Source organism: Pseudochaenichthys georgianus, chromosome 4 (assembly GCF_902827115.2).
Source record: "Pseudochaenichthys georgianus chromosome 4, fPseGeo1.2, whole genome shotgun sequence".
NCBI lineage: Eukaryota > Metazoa > Chordata > Actinopteri > Perciformes > Channichthyidae > Pseudochaenichthys > Pseudochaenichthys georgianus.
This window is the reverse complement of record NC_047506.1, coordinates 28,548,016-28,564,293: the sequence shown is the minus strand read 5'-3', so window position 1 is coordinate 28,564,293 and position 16,278 is coordinate 28,548,016.

Here is a 16,278-nt window from a genome sequence, read left to right as displayed (position 1 = left end):
TATTTGAAAATCATTTAGTATAATCACACAAATTCTGTGTTTTATATTCAACAATTCTGTGTTCTTTATTTATTGATTGTTCAATACCTGACAAGGCCGGAGATGAAATATCTACATACATCTTATAAGAGTATAATACATTATGTATAATATCAGTTAAAATAAGTGCTTCAACATAGTTAACATTGCTGGAGGTATGCACACATATTGATAGATGTCTTGTAATGCACTATTGAGGAACCTGCAACCCAAGTTTTTCATTCAGTGCAGAACTACACCATAGTTGTGTAGGCCTATATGATATGTCAATAAACCTTAGAAAATCATGAAATCTTGAAAGGGATGTGCAACATCACTGTCATTACATACAGTCTTTAATTAACTATTAGTAGAGAATAACGAGTAATGAATATACTTTATAGGGATCGTATTAATATCTAATAATAAAAATAATTAAATTCAATAACATGCTTTAACCACTAGGTTAAATCAGCTGTGCACCTTTATGGTGTAAATACAGCCTATCTACGAATTGTATCAAATATAAAAGTGAGCCGAATTAGTGTTGATATTGCAAGGAGACGTATTGTGTGAAAAGAAATGTAAGATGTTGTTTTATGGCTGATATATTTATGATCCACGTCACGTTTTCAGTTCCTCATGTTTGTCTTCTCATCAGGGCTCTATAAATACAGAACTACGGCAGATATGTAATATGTAATGCAGCCGAACCGTGTATTACAATGCCGTTATGTGATGACTTTCAAAGAGAAAAGCAAGCACACTCGGAATAAAGTATTATTATTATTTTTAAAAAATGTTTTCGGTCTGTTAATGACGATGTGCTGTGAGATGTGAGACTGGAATTGCACAGGGGGGAAATAACGTAGGCTATCTTTAGATGCGGATTTTGTTAAACTAATATGTTTAGGCTGTGGACCAACACTATACATTGACGGGAAAGGGGGTAGCAATAAAGATAACACCATTAAACAGTTACACAACATAACAGAAATAATATCGATAGCACCGTCCCTAGCAACCACCTTGGTAACAATGAAAACGTCGCGATTTCCTGAAGTAATCTTTGTAATAACTAGCAAACTAAAGATCATGTACATCCACTGCACACATAATCTGAAATAACAACTCATATTTCTCGCATCAAATGACATCAAAACGCATTTTAATGGCCAAATTAACTTTAAAATAGGCATTTTCTACCAAGAATAAAACGAATTTCGGCCATGTTTTCTTTTTCTGCAGGGAGAAATGTGAAGATCATGTGACATAGACGCTGGGGATTCTGGGTAGTGTAGTGTCTTCTGCCATCCTTTACTCAGAAAAAATATTTGTTTCTCCGAATCGAAGGGGAAAAATACAAAAGCATTTCACACAATTTAAACCAATCAATGTTGTGTAATTAACAAGGATAATCTGGTGTTTTTTAGTCGATGAGTAGTGCAGATATCACTGTAAAATCAATCGACAGTAAGAGGAATACTTACTTCCGGGTGTACAATTCTCCGTTATCCAATGGGAATGGACGCTCACATTGCCTTTAAGGGCAGCCGGCATAAACGAATGCCGTGCTTCCATGAGCGTCAAATCCCGACGCAGATGGGAATACATTGCAATCAGTTGAAAGCTATTTGCGTCCCTTTATGACGTTGAAGGAGCCTAGGAGCATCACAATTGGACGCCACGGACACTGACCAAACGTCGCTATTGGACGCTTAGGGAGTGAGAGTGTGTTGTCAATACACAGACTGGCTTCCTTTTGTTCTCCAGCATTCAACAGACAGAAGGATGCCACTGTGACGATTTTCAGGCGGATTATCATCACTTAACTCCTGTCTAGCCACCAATCTTCAATACCCTGTAATGTAGAATTTCATTGGCTGTTCCCCTTCCCATATTTTGCTCTCTTCCCTGTATAAAGTCATTGCTTTTCTGTTTAACTTTGTCAGATTTCCTTACCACATCAGTGGAACGTGTTATCTGGCCTTTCCAGCTGGAAATAAGATTGATTCTGTTAAATGCTATAACTCTTTATTAAATCACAACTTTGGTTAAAGCGTGTATTAGGGATGCTCCGATCGATCGGTCACCGATCGAGATCGGCCGATACTCACTCTCTAAACATGCCGATCGCGAGAGCCGATTGCATGACGTAAAATACATGACACTTTTCTCTGTGTGCGACAAAACAAGCTCGCCAAAATGGCTTCACCGGTCTGGCATTATTTTAAGGTGTCCGAAAAAGACAGTAAAATAGCGGTATGCAACGTGTGTGTGTGAAGCAGAAATCCTGCAGCTCCGCCCGCCGGACCGGTAAGCGCAGCGAAACACACACACAGGGAGAACCAGACCGCAGTTAATTTCCTCATATTCCAAACGAGAAATTACGGTAGCAAATCACCCGGTTCTTTACGACCAGAACTATTAACGGGATACAAACCGGAGGAACCATGCATGGAGGGAGGTGGCAGAGACAGTGGGTGAAACTGGTAGGTTTTCGCTTGTTTGGGGAGTTTATATATATATATATATTGCTCGCATAAAATCCCCGGGGTTTTATGCTTTGTATGTCGGGGGCGGGAGATTCATGTGATTGATTGTTGGTCACGTTGCTCGCAAAAAATTCCCAAGCTTTCAGACACGCCCAGCTCCAAGATTTTCAAGATTTTTGAAAAGCTGCTGTGTGGATGTACCGTAAGAGTTAGACCTAACACACTTAGCTATTGTATCTACCTCTGGAACAAGCTAAACTAGTTATTATAACTATATGTATTCTTCATTGTCGGGTCGCTCATTACTGGATCAGTGAGCTGCATGAGATACTGACAGGCTGTCAGGAGGGGGGAGAGAGAGAGGGAGAGAGGAAAAGAGAGCGCTTCCGCTAATTTCTCCCGTGTTATTATCCAAAGTGAATGTAAACATGAATAATGTACATAATTTGAATGTAATAATTAAGTTGATTGTTGTTTGTGGAAGCTCCAGTGAATGAGCCCCATTAACTGAGTTTTAAACATCACTTTAAATGGAAGATTTGAAGTGATGTTTAAATCTTCCATTTAGGCCCCGCCCACTCGATCGGATCGGCGATCGGTATCGGCGATCGGTATCGGCCGATACTGATTCCGGCAATCAGCCCCGAAATTGGCGATCGGAGCATTCCTAGCGTGTATAGTTGTTATTTTCTTACAGCCCCTGTCACACTGTCCCGAAATTGACACCAGATGGACACACGCAGTGTTCATTTTGGCAGCTGTTTTTGATTTAGTCTTAGTCTTAAGACGAAAATGATTATTAGTTGTAGTCACATTTTAGTCATTTCTATCCTTCATAGTTTGTCTAGTTTTAGTCGACGAAAACTCAAAATGTTTTAGTCTAGATTTAGTCGATGAAAAATTACATTTCAGTCAACTTTTAGTCCAAATGTTTTCTCTCTTTAAACCAATTCAGTTAAGCAAATACAGGTATCTGAAATTGGAATCAAGGTGACACCATCAAGTGTTGAAATTCGTAAAGCAACATTTCACTCTCTTAACACTTTACTTGTGTAATATCTAGGGATGGGTATCGTTAAGGTTTTTTTTACAGTACTACTAGTCTTATCGATAGTGCTTATCGATCCGGTACTTTAACGGTATTCTTGTATTTACTTTTTGTTATTTTTTAAAGGGAAAACCGAATTAATTGCTTTATTTAAATATATATATAATTATGTTATTATATTGTACTTTACTGGAGTATTTAAATGTTTTGATACTTTGTTCTTCTACTCCTCTACAGTTCAGAGGTACCTGGTGTACTTTTCCCCCACTACATGTATTTAATACCTTTAGTTACTTTACAGATGTGGATAAATGATGTGAAATCTAATCAAGTGTTAAATCAGACTTTAGTTCCACCTGGAATAAATTCACAAGCTACCCTGCAGTATACAAAGTCATTCAAACTAGCTGCACCTTTACCAGCTTTGAGAACACTTTAATGATCAATCATTATAACACATCATATATTATTCTGAAATGGACCAATCTGCACAATCACTACTTTTACTGTCACTACTTTAACTATATTTTGATGATCATACTTTTATTTGAGGAACTCTTCCTACACTATGGTATTTTTTTACTTAACTACAATATCTGAGTACTTCTGAAAGCTCCGTCCCCGGCAGATCTCTGTGTGCCGCTGTAGCGTGTCTGTTAGGCCCCGCCCCCCCGCGCACAGAGAGACGATAGCCTCATCCCAATACCCCTCCTCGACTCCTCTCTTCCCCTCCTCCGGGACTTGACCCGGAAATCGATCAAGACACGCCATTTTGAAGGACGTCCCAATAGCTGAAATGCAGACGGAGGAGTCGAGGACGGATGATGGAGGAGGGGTGTGGGAGGAGACGAAAGGGAGGATACACGAGAGCAGACTACGCGGAAGTGTTTTCACTACTCGCGTATTAAAAGCAACAACAGTTTGATTTCAACACAGGAAAACGGAGAACTGGAAGAATGAGTTGAAAAGCGTCACATAAATGTATAAGTGCTCACAGCTCCGTGGGAATTATTATGTGCAATTCATTTCTCAAGGTTATACTAACAATTTAAGTCATGTTTAATGATCTTGAACGTCACTAAAACATAGCTATTAAGAAAGTTATTTCATAAATGGCTAGATCTTGAGATAAATAACAATTATTTGTATTGTTTTGTGTTAAGATATTCAGGAATTAAATTATTTAAAATTCACAGTCCTGAATGTGGGGATATACAGGACACACATTTTCAGAGTAAAGGCTTTCACATTACTATAATTATATTTGTATTTAAATGTAGGCTACATTTTACACAAACGGAACACAAAAGCAGGACCAACCATCATACATTGAATTCCTTGACTAACAAGAGAAAGATTCATTCATTTAAATAAATATTTAACAACAAATGGGCCGGTTCTAAAGGGTTATTTAGTTAAGCCCGATGAGAGGGGATACAGCTGTGCACATGTCATCATTAACAGACGTCGTTTAAAAGTGACGTTTGAGTGAACGAGGACATCCCAATTAATACCTGAGGACTCCTCTGTCCTCGCGTCACCTCCTCGTGTCTCTCGCTCGCATCTTACGGAGGCGGAGCTAAGACGCAAGGAAGGGACGCGAGTGAGGGAAAGGAGGAGTCGAGGAGTGGTATTGGGATGAGGCTTAAGGCGGCAAATCTCTGTCATAAATCGCGAGGGCATATGAGATCCACGAGAGCACAAGTCAAGCAGCCGAGGACATATATTATTTTCGCGAGCATTAAAACGGCACTCGCGCGAGAGCAATATTGATGCCTGCAGGGGAGAAACATGCCTTGAGCATGTGCAGCATCTGAGATCTCCTTGGTCTCCTGCGCTCTCGCGAGCAATTCCTGCTCTTCTGCTCGTGAAACTCTGGCCTGCTCTCACTCGCGGAGACATTTTAGGAAGTGGGCGTACCGTGTCCCAGTAACGCCAAATCTAATTGGTTACACCCCTCCTCTGTTATGATTGGCCGTTGTCTGGATTTAAACCAAGAAGTACTTTTTGTCCCTCTCCAACGTGATGAACAGCGACGTGCAGTCAGGGGAGGCAGAGCCTCCCCTGTCATACTCCAATGTAACGGGAAAACAACTAAAGAAAAACTAAATGGTAATAATAATAAAATGTCTCCACTGATCTGTGTTGTAAATGTGATTTATGTATGATTCCAATCGCTTTTTATAGTCAAAATCAGCAAATTTGCCGAGCTCCGCTACAACTACGGGTAGCGATGAGAAGTGAGGCAGGGACGAGCTCTGCCTCTAGTAAGCCCACAGTAACTGGCTAGAGCGCGGGCACTAATTTAACGCGGGCACTTATTTTGTGAGAGCGCTCAAGCCAGTTACTGTGGGGTAAGGTGAGGCACAGATGAGATCTGCCTCACCTCAGAATGCGTCACCCCGCAGAAACTGTCTGGAAAGCCGGCCCTAAGCACATGCCTGCACCATCTCACTGTATTATTATTACATTTCATTTAGCTGACGTTTTTATCCAAAGCGACTTACAATTACAGCGACATTCTCCCTGGAGTAACTAAGGGCTATTGCCTTACTCAAGGGCACACTCATGGTGGTGTTCCTGGCGGGATTTGAACTCACAACCTTCCGATGTTCACCCCACCTCACTATCCATTAGACCACCACTATTTGTATGTCATCAATGTAATGTTTGTAGATCCCTTTATTAAATGTATCCTCGCCATCCATAGTCTCTAAATAACTTATTTCACGTATATATGATATTTAGGCTCGCTGGTCTCATCATACAACGGCAATGAAAAAAGCACCAGGGGAGGCAGCCATAACCTCTGCCACACTGAAGGGGGCGCAAGTGAGCCCACAGGTTCTTGTTGCTACTGTTATTATACGCAGGGACGGTAGACGCAAACAACGAACTAGACTTTTGAAACTAGAGGAAGATAAGGAGGACTTTTACAAAAAAGTAATAGAGATTGTTGTCCAGAAGGATAGCATGGACTTCATCTTCAAGTCAAGGTAAGACCACAATTGTAATGAAAATGGGATCTTACTAAGAAAGAACAATCCAATATTTAGATTTTGGGTATCCTTTTGTTGAACGTTCTGTTTAAAATGAATCGAAGCATCAGACTAAAAAAGCTTTTGAAAATAACCAAATATTTCGATTAAGGTCAAAATATAATATTTGTAAATTTGACTCTGAAAGAGTCAGTGCTTCACCAGCCATGAACCTCACCGCACGTCACTGGTGATGAAATATGGCTGTGGAAACGTCTCACGTAAGTTACTTTATTTACTAATGATTGTTTTAATTAAAGACATGCTTTTGTATTCTGTGGTTATTCCACAAGAGCCGTCCTTACTTATAAATGGATTGAGTTTTTTAGATAATACATTTTTATACATATTTTTCAAAAGTATTCAAACAATTATATTATAAAGATAAGAACCAATTACCTTTTCGGTCTTGACATGATATTATAAAATGTAGCTTTCAAAAACTGAATTTGGAATCAATAATAGTCAAATAAAGAATAAGGCACATAAACATCAATGTTCTTCATAAACATTCCAAAAAATAAGCTGAGGGCATTTGAACAGAAAAAAAAAGTGGTCATTCAGAAATTAAAGTGCCAAGAAACTTGCAACATTCTTGGGCTTTTTTACATTTGTATCATTTTATACTTTTTTGTATACTATTATTTATTTGCGAAAGGCAATAAAAACTGGGGACATTTTGAAAAAGCAACATTTGTGAATAAAATATTTTGCTAAAGTAATCAAATTAGATGCTGCACATGCTCAAGGCATGTTTCTCCCCTGCAGGCTTCAATATTGCTCTTGCGCGAGTGCCGTTTTAGTGCTCGCGAAAATAATATACGTCCGCGGCTGCCTGACTTGTGCTCGCGTGGATCTCATATGCCCTCGCGATTTATGACAGAGATTTGCCGCCATAGAGATCGCTCTTCAGGAGTGAAGAGAGCGGAAATAATGATATTGCAAGTTAGAAACGTAAGATGCATTTTGACAAATCGTGTCATCTTCACCTTTACTTTGTGTGATCATCGGTGCCATCGGGCATTTTTCGCCTCACGAAAACATTACGAAGGAAACAAGAAGCTGCCCGATTGTTTTAGGAAGGCAACACGACTACGTGAAGCCCTCGCAATGCCATCATATTATAGTAAGATGACATCGAGATGGGACCATGGTGTGCAATGTTTCCTTGCAGATCGCTTCTCTGGTTGTTTTATTGCACAACAAAATCATGTATATTATGTAAATAACCCAATTTGTGTTCTGTGAAACAGAAAAGGATATTACATTGTGTTTGTTACTTTCGTTGCAGTTGTATGTCTTAAATGTAATTTAGGTTGACTTCCTGTTTTATTTAGATGCTTTTATTTTGAAGGCGAGTTTATGCTGTTGACATGAAGTTGTTGTTGCTGTGTAAACAACATGACCGAGATGTCTACATATAAGGACGGAGAAAGTAAAGAACAAAGTCTGACAATATCAGTGACAATTTTTATTATATATAATCTCGAGTTTCCAAAATGTAAAGTCCCATAGTACTTTAACATAATTGTTTTTGTTGCTTTCGTTGCAGTTGTATGTCTTAAATGTAATGTAAATGTTGCCTTTGTGTGTGGTTCCGGCGCCAGCGTGTGGCCTTCTGTAGGCATCCTACATGCTTCGGCTGTTGACCGAGTTCAGGGCCATCTTCGTGTGACACACAATTCCATATTTGTGTGTCCATCTGGTGTCAATTTCGGGACAGTGTGACAGGGGCTTACCAGAAGGTGATTAAGTGTGAAATTTCCACCACAGGTTGCACTATAATGATGCACTATGTTGCTTTCATGCTGTATTCATCAACAATGAATGCTGAAAGAAGTATAATTATAAAGTATCATGATGTGATTAGATGATGTCTTGAAAAAATATTCTTGGTGAGAAACTTGAATAAATAGTGTGCTCAAAGCAACATAAAATAACATTATAAATACTGAAGTAAATGTGACCCTTTTAGCTTTATAACACAAAATATTACATAATGTATGTTACCACGGTATTATATTTGTATTTCAGAAGTATTGCTGTTAACTACTACATTTCTAGCATTGTTAGATTATGTAAACTGTAATTGCTGGGTGATTTTGTTTAACACATAATAAAGAGTTCATGGCAATAATGTAATAATTGCCTGAACACCTTAAATTATTTGCCAGTTGTGCTTTTAAAATACCATTGAGCTCATGGTTGGAACTGATTTGATATAATTGTTTGTCCTGTATACGCTGTGTGTGTGTCACTGTGAAGAAAAGCAGAAGGTCGTGTTCCCATTATGTTACATCCTGTTCCCGTCTTGAAAGATTAAACTAATAAATGGAGGTACCGTATTTGTTTGACCTGAGCATGATTACAAAGCTGATAATATGTAATAATCTATTATTGATGTTACTCAATGCAGAGCATTAATCAGTTTCTAAAAATATGTTTTAGCAAGTCAAAGACATAAATAAAGGGTGTTTTGTGATTTTGCCGAGGTAGGATTATGAACGTTTAAGTACTGCTTGTTAAACTTGTGACGAGCGCTTGTATAAGCAGGTAGAAATGCAAATGCAAAACCAAGTGCTAAAATTGCATTTGTAATGTAGAAATGATAATAATACTAAAACAAATGTGGCCCATTATACCTAGTTTGCTGATCATCATGCAATATAATGATTTTCGCCTGAGTAACTTTAAATTAAGAGAGAAGCAGACATGTTATCAGCCATTTCAAAACTTTCAGAATAAACATTTAGATCCAGTGGAAATTATATTTGGTATTTCATCAATGGGGCGAATCAGTAGAAAAGCATCACATTTAATGTAACCGTATTTGAGGATAAAGCCTGGAGTATTAAAGCAGTTATAGCTTTTCATAACTTGAGACATTAAATGTGCAGTCATTGTTAATGAGATAATATTTCAAGATTTTGTTTCCTTATCATTACAGCACGCATAACTCAATATTAAACCCATTTTGATTAAACAGACAGCTGGCAACAGCATTTGAGATATAGAAAAGTTGATAGTACTCCACACTGCAGCCACCTGCACAGGTAGCCTCCATTAGATACATATTGAGTAGTATTTAGCTATTTTTCACAATAAAACAGTTTTAAAGATAAGTAGAAATACATATGCACAGTGTTTTTCAAATAATGATGACTTAGCCTCACTTTCCTGATTTATGCTTTAGTTGCATCTTCTTGAGTGTGAGACAAGTTGGGAAAAAGCTCCCTAAAAATGTCATACTATTTCTAATTGTTTTAAAAACATTGTTGGGCAAAACGAATAGAAGTATAATTTGGAGCACTTGTTCTAGTCCATTGTTCATAAATGCCGTTGGATACTTTCAACCACAACCAAAATAATATGGCTTGTGAGTCAACACACGTACTGATGACATTGTGGACCACACATTTTAAAATGTTGTTAACTGAACCATTTACTACTCACATTGTGGGATTCTCCCTGACCAAACAAACAAAGCTGGATGCATATGTGTTCATACTCATGTTGTTCTATTTCCAATAATTTACATTTGCAGCAGTATGTCTCATAATAATGTTTGCAAGCCTTCTCTATCATGCCAGGAATAACATCCTGATGTGGAAATAATGAATACTTTTGTTTTGGGCCCAAAATATGAGATAACGAGCCTACAAAATCAGCTATCATAAACCCCTTGAGTCATAACCAGCACACCATGAATTAATGTCACAAAGATTTATGGGACAGCTTCAGAAGGCAAGGCAAGGGAGGTTTATTCATCTAGCACACTTCAACACAAAGGCAGTTGAAAGAGCCTTACAAAAGGAATGCCATGATAATTAATAAAAGTACATTGTAAAACTGTCAAAAGGACAACAGGAATGCAATAGAAAGTTCGAAAATATAAGTAAAATGTCTGGATACAATATGTGGGATGTGAGTTTACATTCCCCTGATAACCCTACACTGTAAGAAACGTACCGTGAAATTCACAGTATGTAACTGGCAGCCATTGACAAGTTACTTACTGTAAAATTACAGTAAGTAACTTGTCAATGGCTGCCAGTTACATACTGTAACATTAAATACAGTAAGTAACTTGTCAATTGCTGCCAGTTACATACTGTAACATTAAATACAGTAAGTAACTTGTCAATTGCTGCCAGTTACATACTGTACAATTTATTATAGTAACTTGTCAATTGCTGCCAGTTACATACTGTAAAGGTAATCACAGGATTTAGACGTTTTTATTTACAGTAACAGTGTAAAATGAAACACTGTACCAAGTACTGTATTTGTGTTTACGGTAATAGTGTTTTAACTGTAAAATGAAACACAGTAACTTCCAAGTACTGTTTTTGTGTTTACAGTAATAGTGTTTTAACTGTAAAATGAAACACAGTAACTTCCAAGTACGGTATTTGTGTTTACGGTAATAGTGTCATAGCTGTAAAATGAAACACAGTAATTTCAAAGCATTGTATTTTTGTTTAAGGTAATAGTATTTTAACTATAACATAAAACATTGCCATTTAAAAAGTACTGTATTTTTGTTTACGGTACTAGTATTTCAACTGTAAAATAGAAACTTTAATGCTATACAGTAAGTTACAGTATGAGTATTGTAACTGTAAAACAATTTATTTATTATAGTATACTTCATGTCATGCTGGTAATTTACAGATTACCAGAAATTCTTGACACAATTTTAAAGCTCACCAATAACTACTGGGAGACAGCAAACAATACATTTTAACAATGTATTCTTAATTGTTGAACGGTATCAAGAACATGTATTTTATTATGCTAAATGGATGAGCATACCATGTCTACCACAAATGTAGTCTTCCATTGCATATCCCATGTACAATTATCTTCCATGTCTTATAAACTGTGCTAAACTGAGCAACAGCAGAAATTCCTACACGTATTCAATATTTTCATCCATAAAACAATGGATATTAATATCCAAAAACATGGAGATTGCATTTTTAAAACAGTGGCGATAACAAATCAACACAAAAAATATGAAGCCATTTCTTCTGCCAAGCCATTTTAGAGACGTGCTGTCGACACAAACTGGAGAACCCAAATGCACGACCCAGAGACACAGTCTTGAATGTAACAAAAATTGTCTTTTTAATGTTGATTCAGTGTGCAGGATGTGATTGATGTGACTTTGATGTGTACCAAGGCAGTGTCAATGGGATACGAGCCAAGTCTGAACTTGGATTGTCAGGTGATGTTGTGATGAAGCGTGCCTCCACGCTTCCAGAAGGTCAGAACTACAAGATCTACGCAGAAAACTACTTCACCTGTGTCCAATTGGTAGTGAAGCTCCTTGATCATGGGATTCATTATGTGGGAACAGCCAGGCAGGTGCGCTTACCCAACTGTAACCTTGAAGAGGAGAAGAGCTTGAAGAAAAAAGGGAGAGGAAGCTTTGACATCCGAGTGGAGGCCAACCACAACATCTGTGCTGTCAAATGGTATGACAGCAGAGCGGTCACACTTGTGTCATCCTTTGCTGGACCAGACCCTGTGCAGAGAATTCAACGCTGGGACAAAGCCAACAAAACCTATGTAGAAGTTGAGAGGCCTTACATTGTGGGTAGGCCTACTTACAACAAGTACATGGGAGGTGTGGATTTGTTGAACATAACTTGAACTCGGCCGTGTTTGTTGTGCTGGTGCCTTGTGGACTATAATTCATGCTTATATCGGACTATTGTGACTCGCTTTGCGGTTAAAACTGTACTGTACCCAGTTCCTATGTTAGGCAGTTATAGACTGGGCTTTCTTGTACAACAGACTAACAATTTTTTTTTAAATAAATATGGACCATTAATGTATAATTATCCTTAAATTATGTTATACAATGCACCTAATAAAAAAGTATGGCATTTTGAAACATATGCAACCATTTTTACTGTCATTTGTGTGCATTTAGTTGTTAACTAAGATGATCTTATGATTGATTTTTTGTGTGGATGCTTTGGACATACCTGGAGAAGGAATAAATGGGTCTTCGGAATGATGGGAGTTAAAGACAAAAGGCGGGGAGTTGTGTTGAAACTAGTGGAGAAACGATCAAGTTGCCACCTTGTCCCTCTGATTAGACGGCATGTTTAGTCAGGAAGTAGCATTATTAGTGATGGACGGCACAGGAGAGTGCTGAGTAACATGGGCTACAACCACTACACCATAAACCACAGCAGGTGGTTTGAGAACCCCCAGACTGGCAGTCATATCCAAAGAGCTTGGTCGACCGTCAAAGGACATGTCCGTAGACTGAGAGGAAACCTTACAGAGAGTTTGTTGGAGGAACACCTCAAGGTTCTTGAATGGTTGGATTGGTTGGATAGACTTTTATTAATCCCTCGTGGGGAAATTGTTTCTCTGCATTTGACCCATTTGACCCTAGTGTTAGGAGCAGTGGGCAGCCATTTTGAACGGCGCCCGGGGAGCAGTGTAGGGAACGGTGCCTTGATCAGGGACACCTCGGTAGCACTTGGTCTTGCCGGGACTTGAACTGGTGACCTTCCAGTTGCCAAGCCAAGTCCCTATCGACTTCGCCACCACCACCCCATGGTCATCTTGGCTTGGCTCTGCTCACCATGATGGACTGCTTGGACGCTTGTTCAAGGATAGACACAAAGCCTTTCCAGTCCGAGTACCATTATGTCTTACCAAGTCTTTCATTTTTGTCTGAGAAAAGCTTTTATGTTTAAATATGTGTATCATTATTTTGAGTCCTAATTTTCTTCATGTGTGAATACAATGTTTTGCTTGGGTCTGTTGCATCTTACTTTGCATTTCATGTGAAAAATGTGTATTAGGTAAGCGTGAATGTTATAACTCATTCACAAATGGAGATGTGTATTAAACTTAAAAACAATGCTTCATCATGAAATTAATATCTATATATGTTATACTATACTTGTACTACTTACCGTTTTCATACTTTATATATCTTAGCAGCATGTTCATACTGCTCATAGACTACTTTGTATATCTAGTGTATTCATACCCCTCACTGTTTATTCATCATTCAATTCATTCAATATTTTATTCTGTAGATTGTGTACATAGAGTGCCACAGTGACGCATCCTAAAACCCGGAAGTAAGCTGCGCATGGGTTCCTTCGACAAAAAAGCAATGCAATTTCTCCATAGGATTTTGGAAAATAGCTCGAAATAAGGTCTGTGGTTGACACACATTTAAGAATCATAAATCTAATCGATAGATTTATTATTAGAACATTATAAAAGTAGGGTAGACATGTGGAGATTATCAGGGGCGGCGGGTACTGTAGGCTAAGGAAGGCTAACGGTACGTCCACACAGCAGCTTCAGAAGAAACTTCCACCGTTTCCAACGCTTCTCTGCCCATTGACTTTGAATGGGGATAACATCACTTTGCCTCGCTTTTCGCCGAACTGCATTGTGGGGGAGCGAAGCGAAGATTTCCAGGATGTCCAGGATTCCAAAGTTGAGCAATGTTCAACTTTTGAAGCTGAGCTGGAAGCGCCAGCCAATCAAACACGTTTATGCAAATCTGACAGTTCAAGCGCGAGCCAATCAAACCGCGTGCAAGCTGGGGGAGCCAGACTGCAGTTCATTTCTATATTCCAAACAAAAATGGAGGAGAAGTTAGTTATTGCGGAAGCAAATCACCCGGTTCTTTATGACCAGTCCCTATTTACTTACCGGGATACAAACCGGAGGAACCAGGCATGGAGGGAGGTGGCAGAGACAGTGGGTGAAACTGGTAGGTTTTCGCTTGTTTGGGGATTTTATATCCAGTTGACTTCGTTGCTAGTTTACTTTGTTGCTAGCAAGCATATACAGTATCATTAGCCAGCATGGAATGTAGCATAAAATAGCACCATAGAAATTAATCTCATAAATGTTCAAAATGTTAAAAAAATAAATGTTCATCATAGCCATTCCCACTGACACTTTACCTCTGCCACATCATAGACTATATCTGCATCACATTAATGCACACAATGTCATATTCCTTTATGCACATATTCTGATTTCACATTTCTTAGTTTATATGCAAAAATGCATTCATAGCATTCTATTTCCATGTACATTACTGCTATCTTATTGCAATTTAACATTATTTTATTACGGTGTTAAACAGTGTTTTATATTAGATTTCTTGTTTTTTATATGCACCATGACATCCAGTCAAATTCCTACTACGTGCAACCTACCTGGCAATAAACCTGTTTCTGATTTTGATTTTGATTCTGATAAAGTGTGACATGTAAAACCAACCAATGACTTGTTATTGGACAATGCAGCTTGCTCATAAAAAATATAGTCGATTATTGTTTTATTTTAGCACTTTTAACTTTGAGCTTGAATAAAAAAAACAGCTACCATGGTTTCGTTACGATGTATATGTCTTGCAGACATACCGCAATGCACTACAAATTAGGATAGGACTAAGAAAGCTGCATTGACATTGACATGTAAAACCTTTTATGCAATTGGCAGTGATAAATGGATTAGGTTTTCATTAATGGAGGAATAATTTTCGCAAATTAAAGAAATTAACTGTATTCTTTCATTTCATTTTATTAGACGAAGTGTGCAGAAAGAAATGGAAGACACTGAGGGACAAGTACAGGAAGGAGAAACAAAATGAAAAGGAGGGGAAAAGAAGCGGTGCAGGGTCTGCGGGGGGATATAAGCCCTGGCATCTCACGGCAGTCATGCCTTTTTTAAACCCATTCATGATTGACCGTGAGACGTCCAGCAATGTCCCCCGGCAAACCCTTCCTCCATCCACCCTGGAAGAGAGCCAGGAAAGCCAGCCAGGTGGCAGTCAGCCAGCCAGTCAGCCAGCCAGTCCAGCCAGTCCAGCCAGTCCAGCCAGTCTAGCCAGCCAGCCAGCCAGTCAGCCAGCTAACAGCCAGCAAGCAGAGCAGACAGGACAGGAGGAGGCGAGTGTTGCGATCCGGGGGAAAAGGGGAAGTGAGATGTCCTCCTTTCAGCAAAGTTTGCTGTCTGCCGTCGGTCCTATTCTGGCCATGCCACCACCACCCCCACCAGTGGTGGTGGAGGAGGACGAGGACCTGTCATTCTTCAAGTCTCTTGCCCACCATGAGAATGATGTCAAGACAGAAGAGGTTAAGAGTCAGATTTGACATTCACAAGGTGGTTTTAGAGGCAGACCAGGAGGAAAATTGATTACTGATACTGATCCACATTACATGTTTTTACACTCATCACACACTTCACTGACAACATTACATAAATACAAGTTATTTAAAGTATGTTATGACTATACTGTGTCTTCACTTGTTCATGTGGTTTGTCAGTTACAACATACCAGAAGCTTCATGTATGTCGATATATAATGTGCCGTCTTCTGTAATTGTTCAGGTGAAAACCTTTTGTAATCATGGGTGGTTTATCACTAAAAACAGGACTGAAGGAAAAAGGTTGTTAGTCATATCATAATATAATAATATCAATTCAAGAAACATGTTTATTAGGAATGTTTGATTTTAAAATGGCTCATTTGGAATATTTGCTTTTTAAAGAAAATATGGGTAGCTCTTAAAAGAGCTTTTGGTTTGTAGACAATGGTGACCCTACACCACATTCTGCTGCCATGACACTGCACCCTCCTCATTGAAATAGGAGCTGAAGGTCTCCCTCAGTTGGA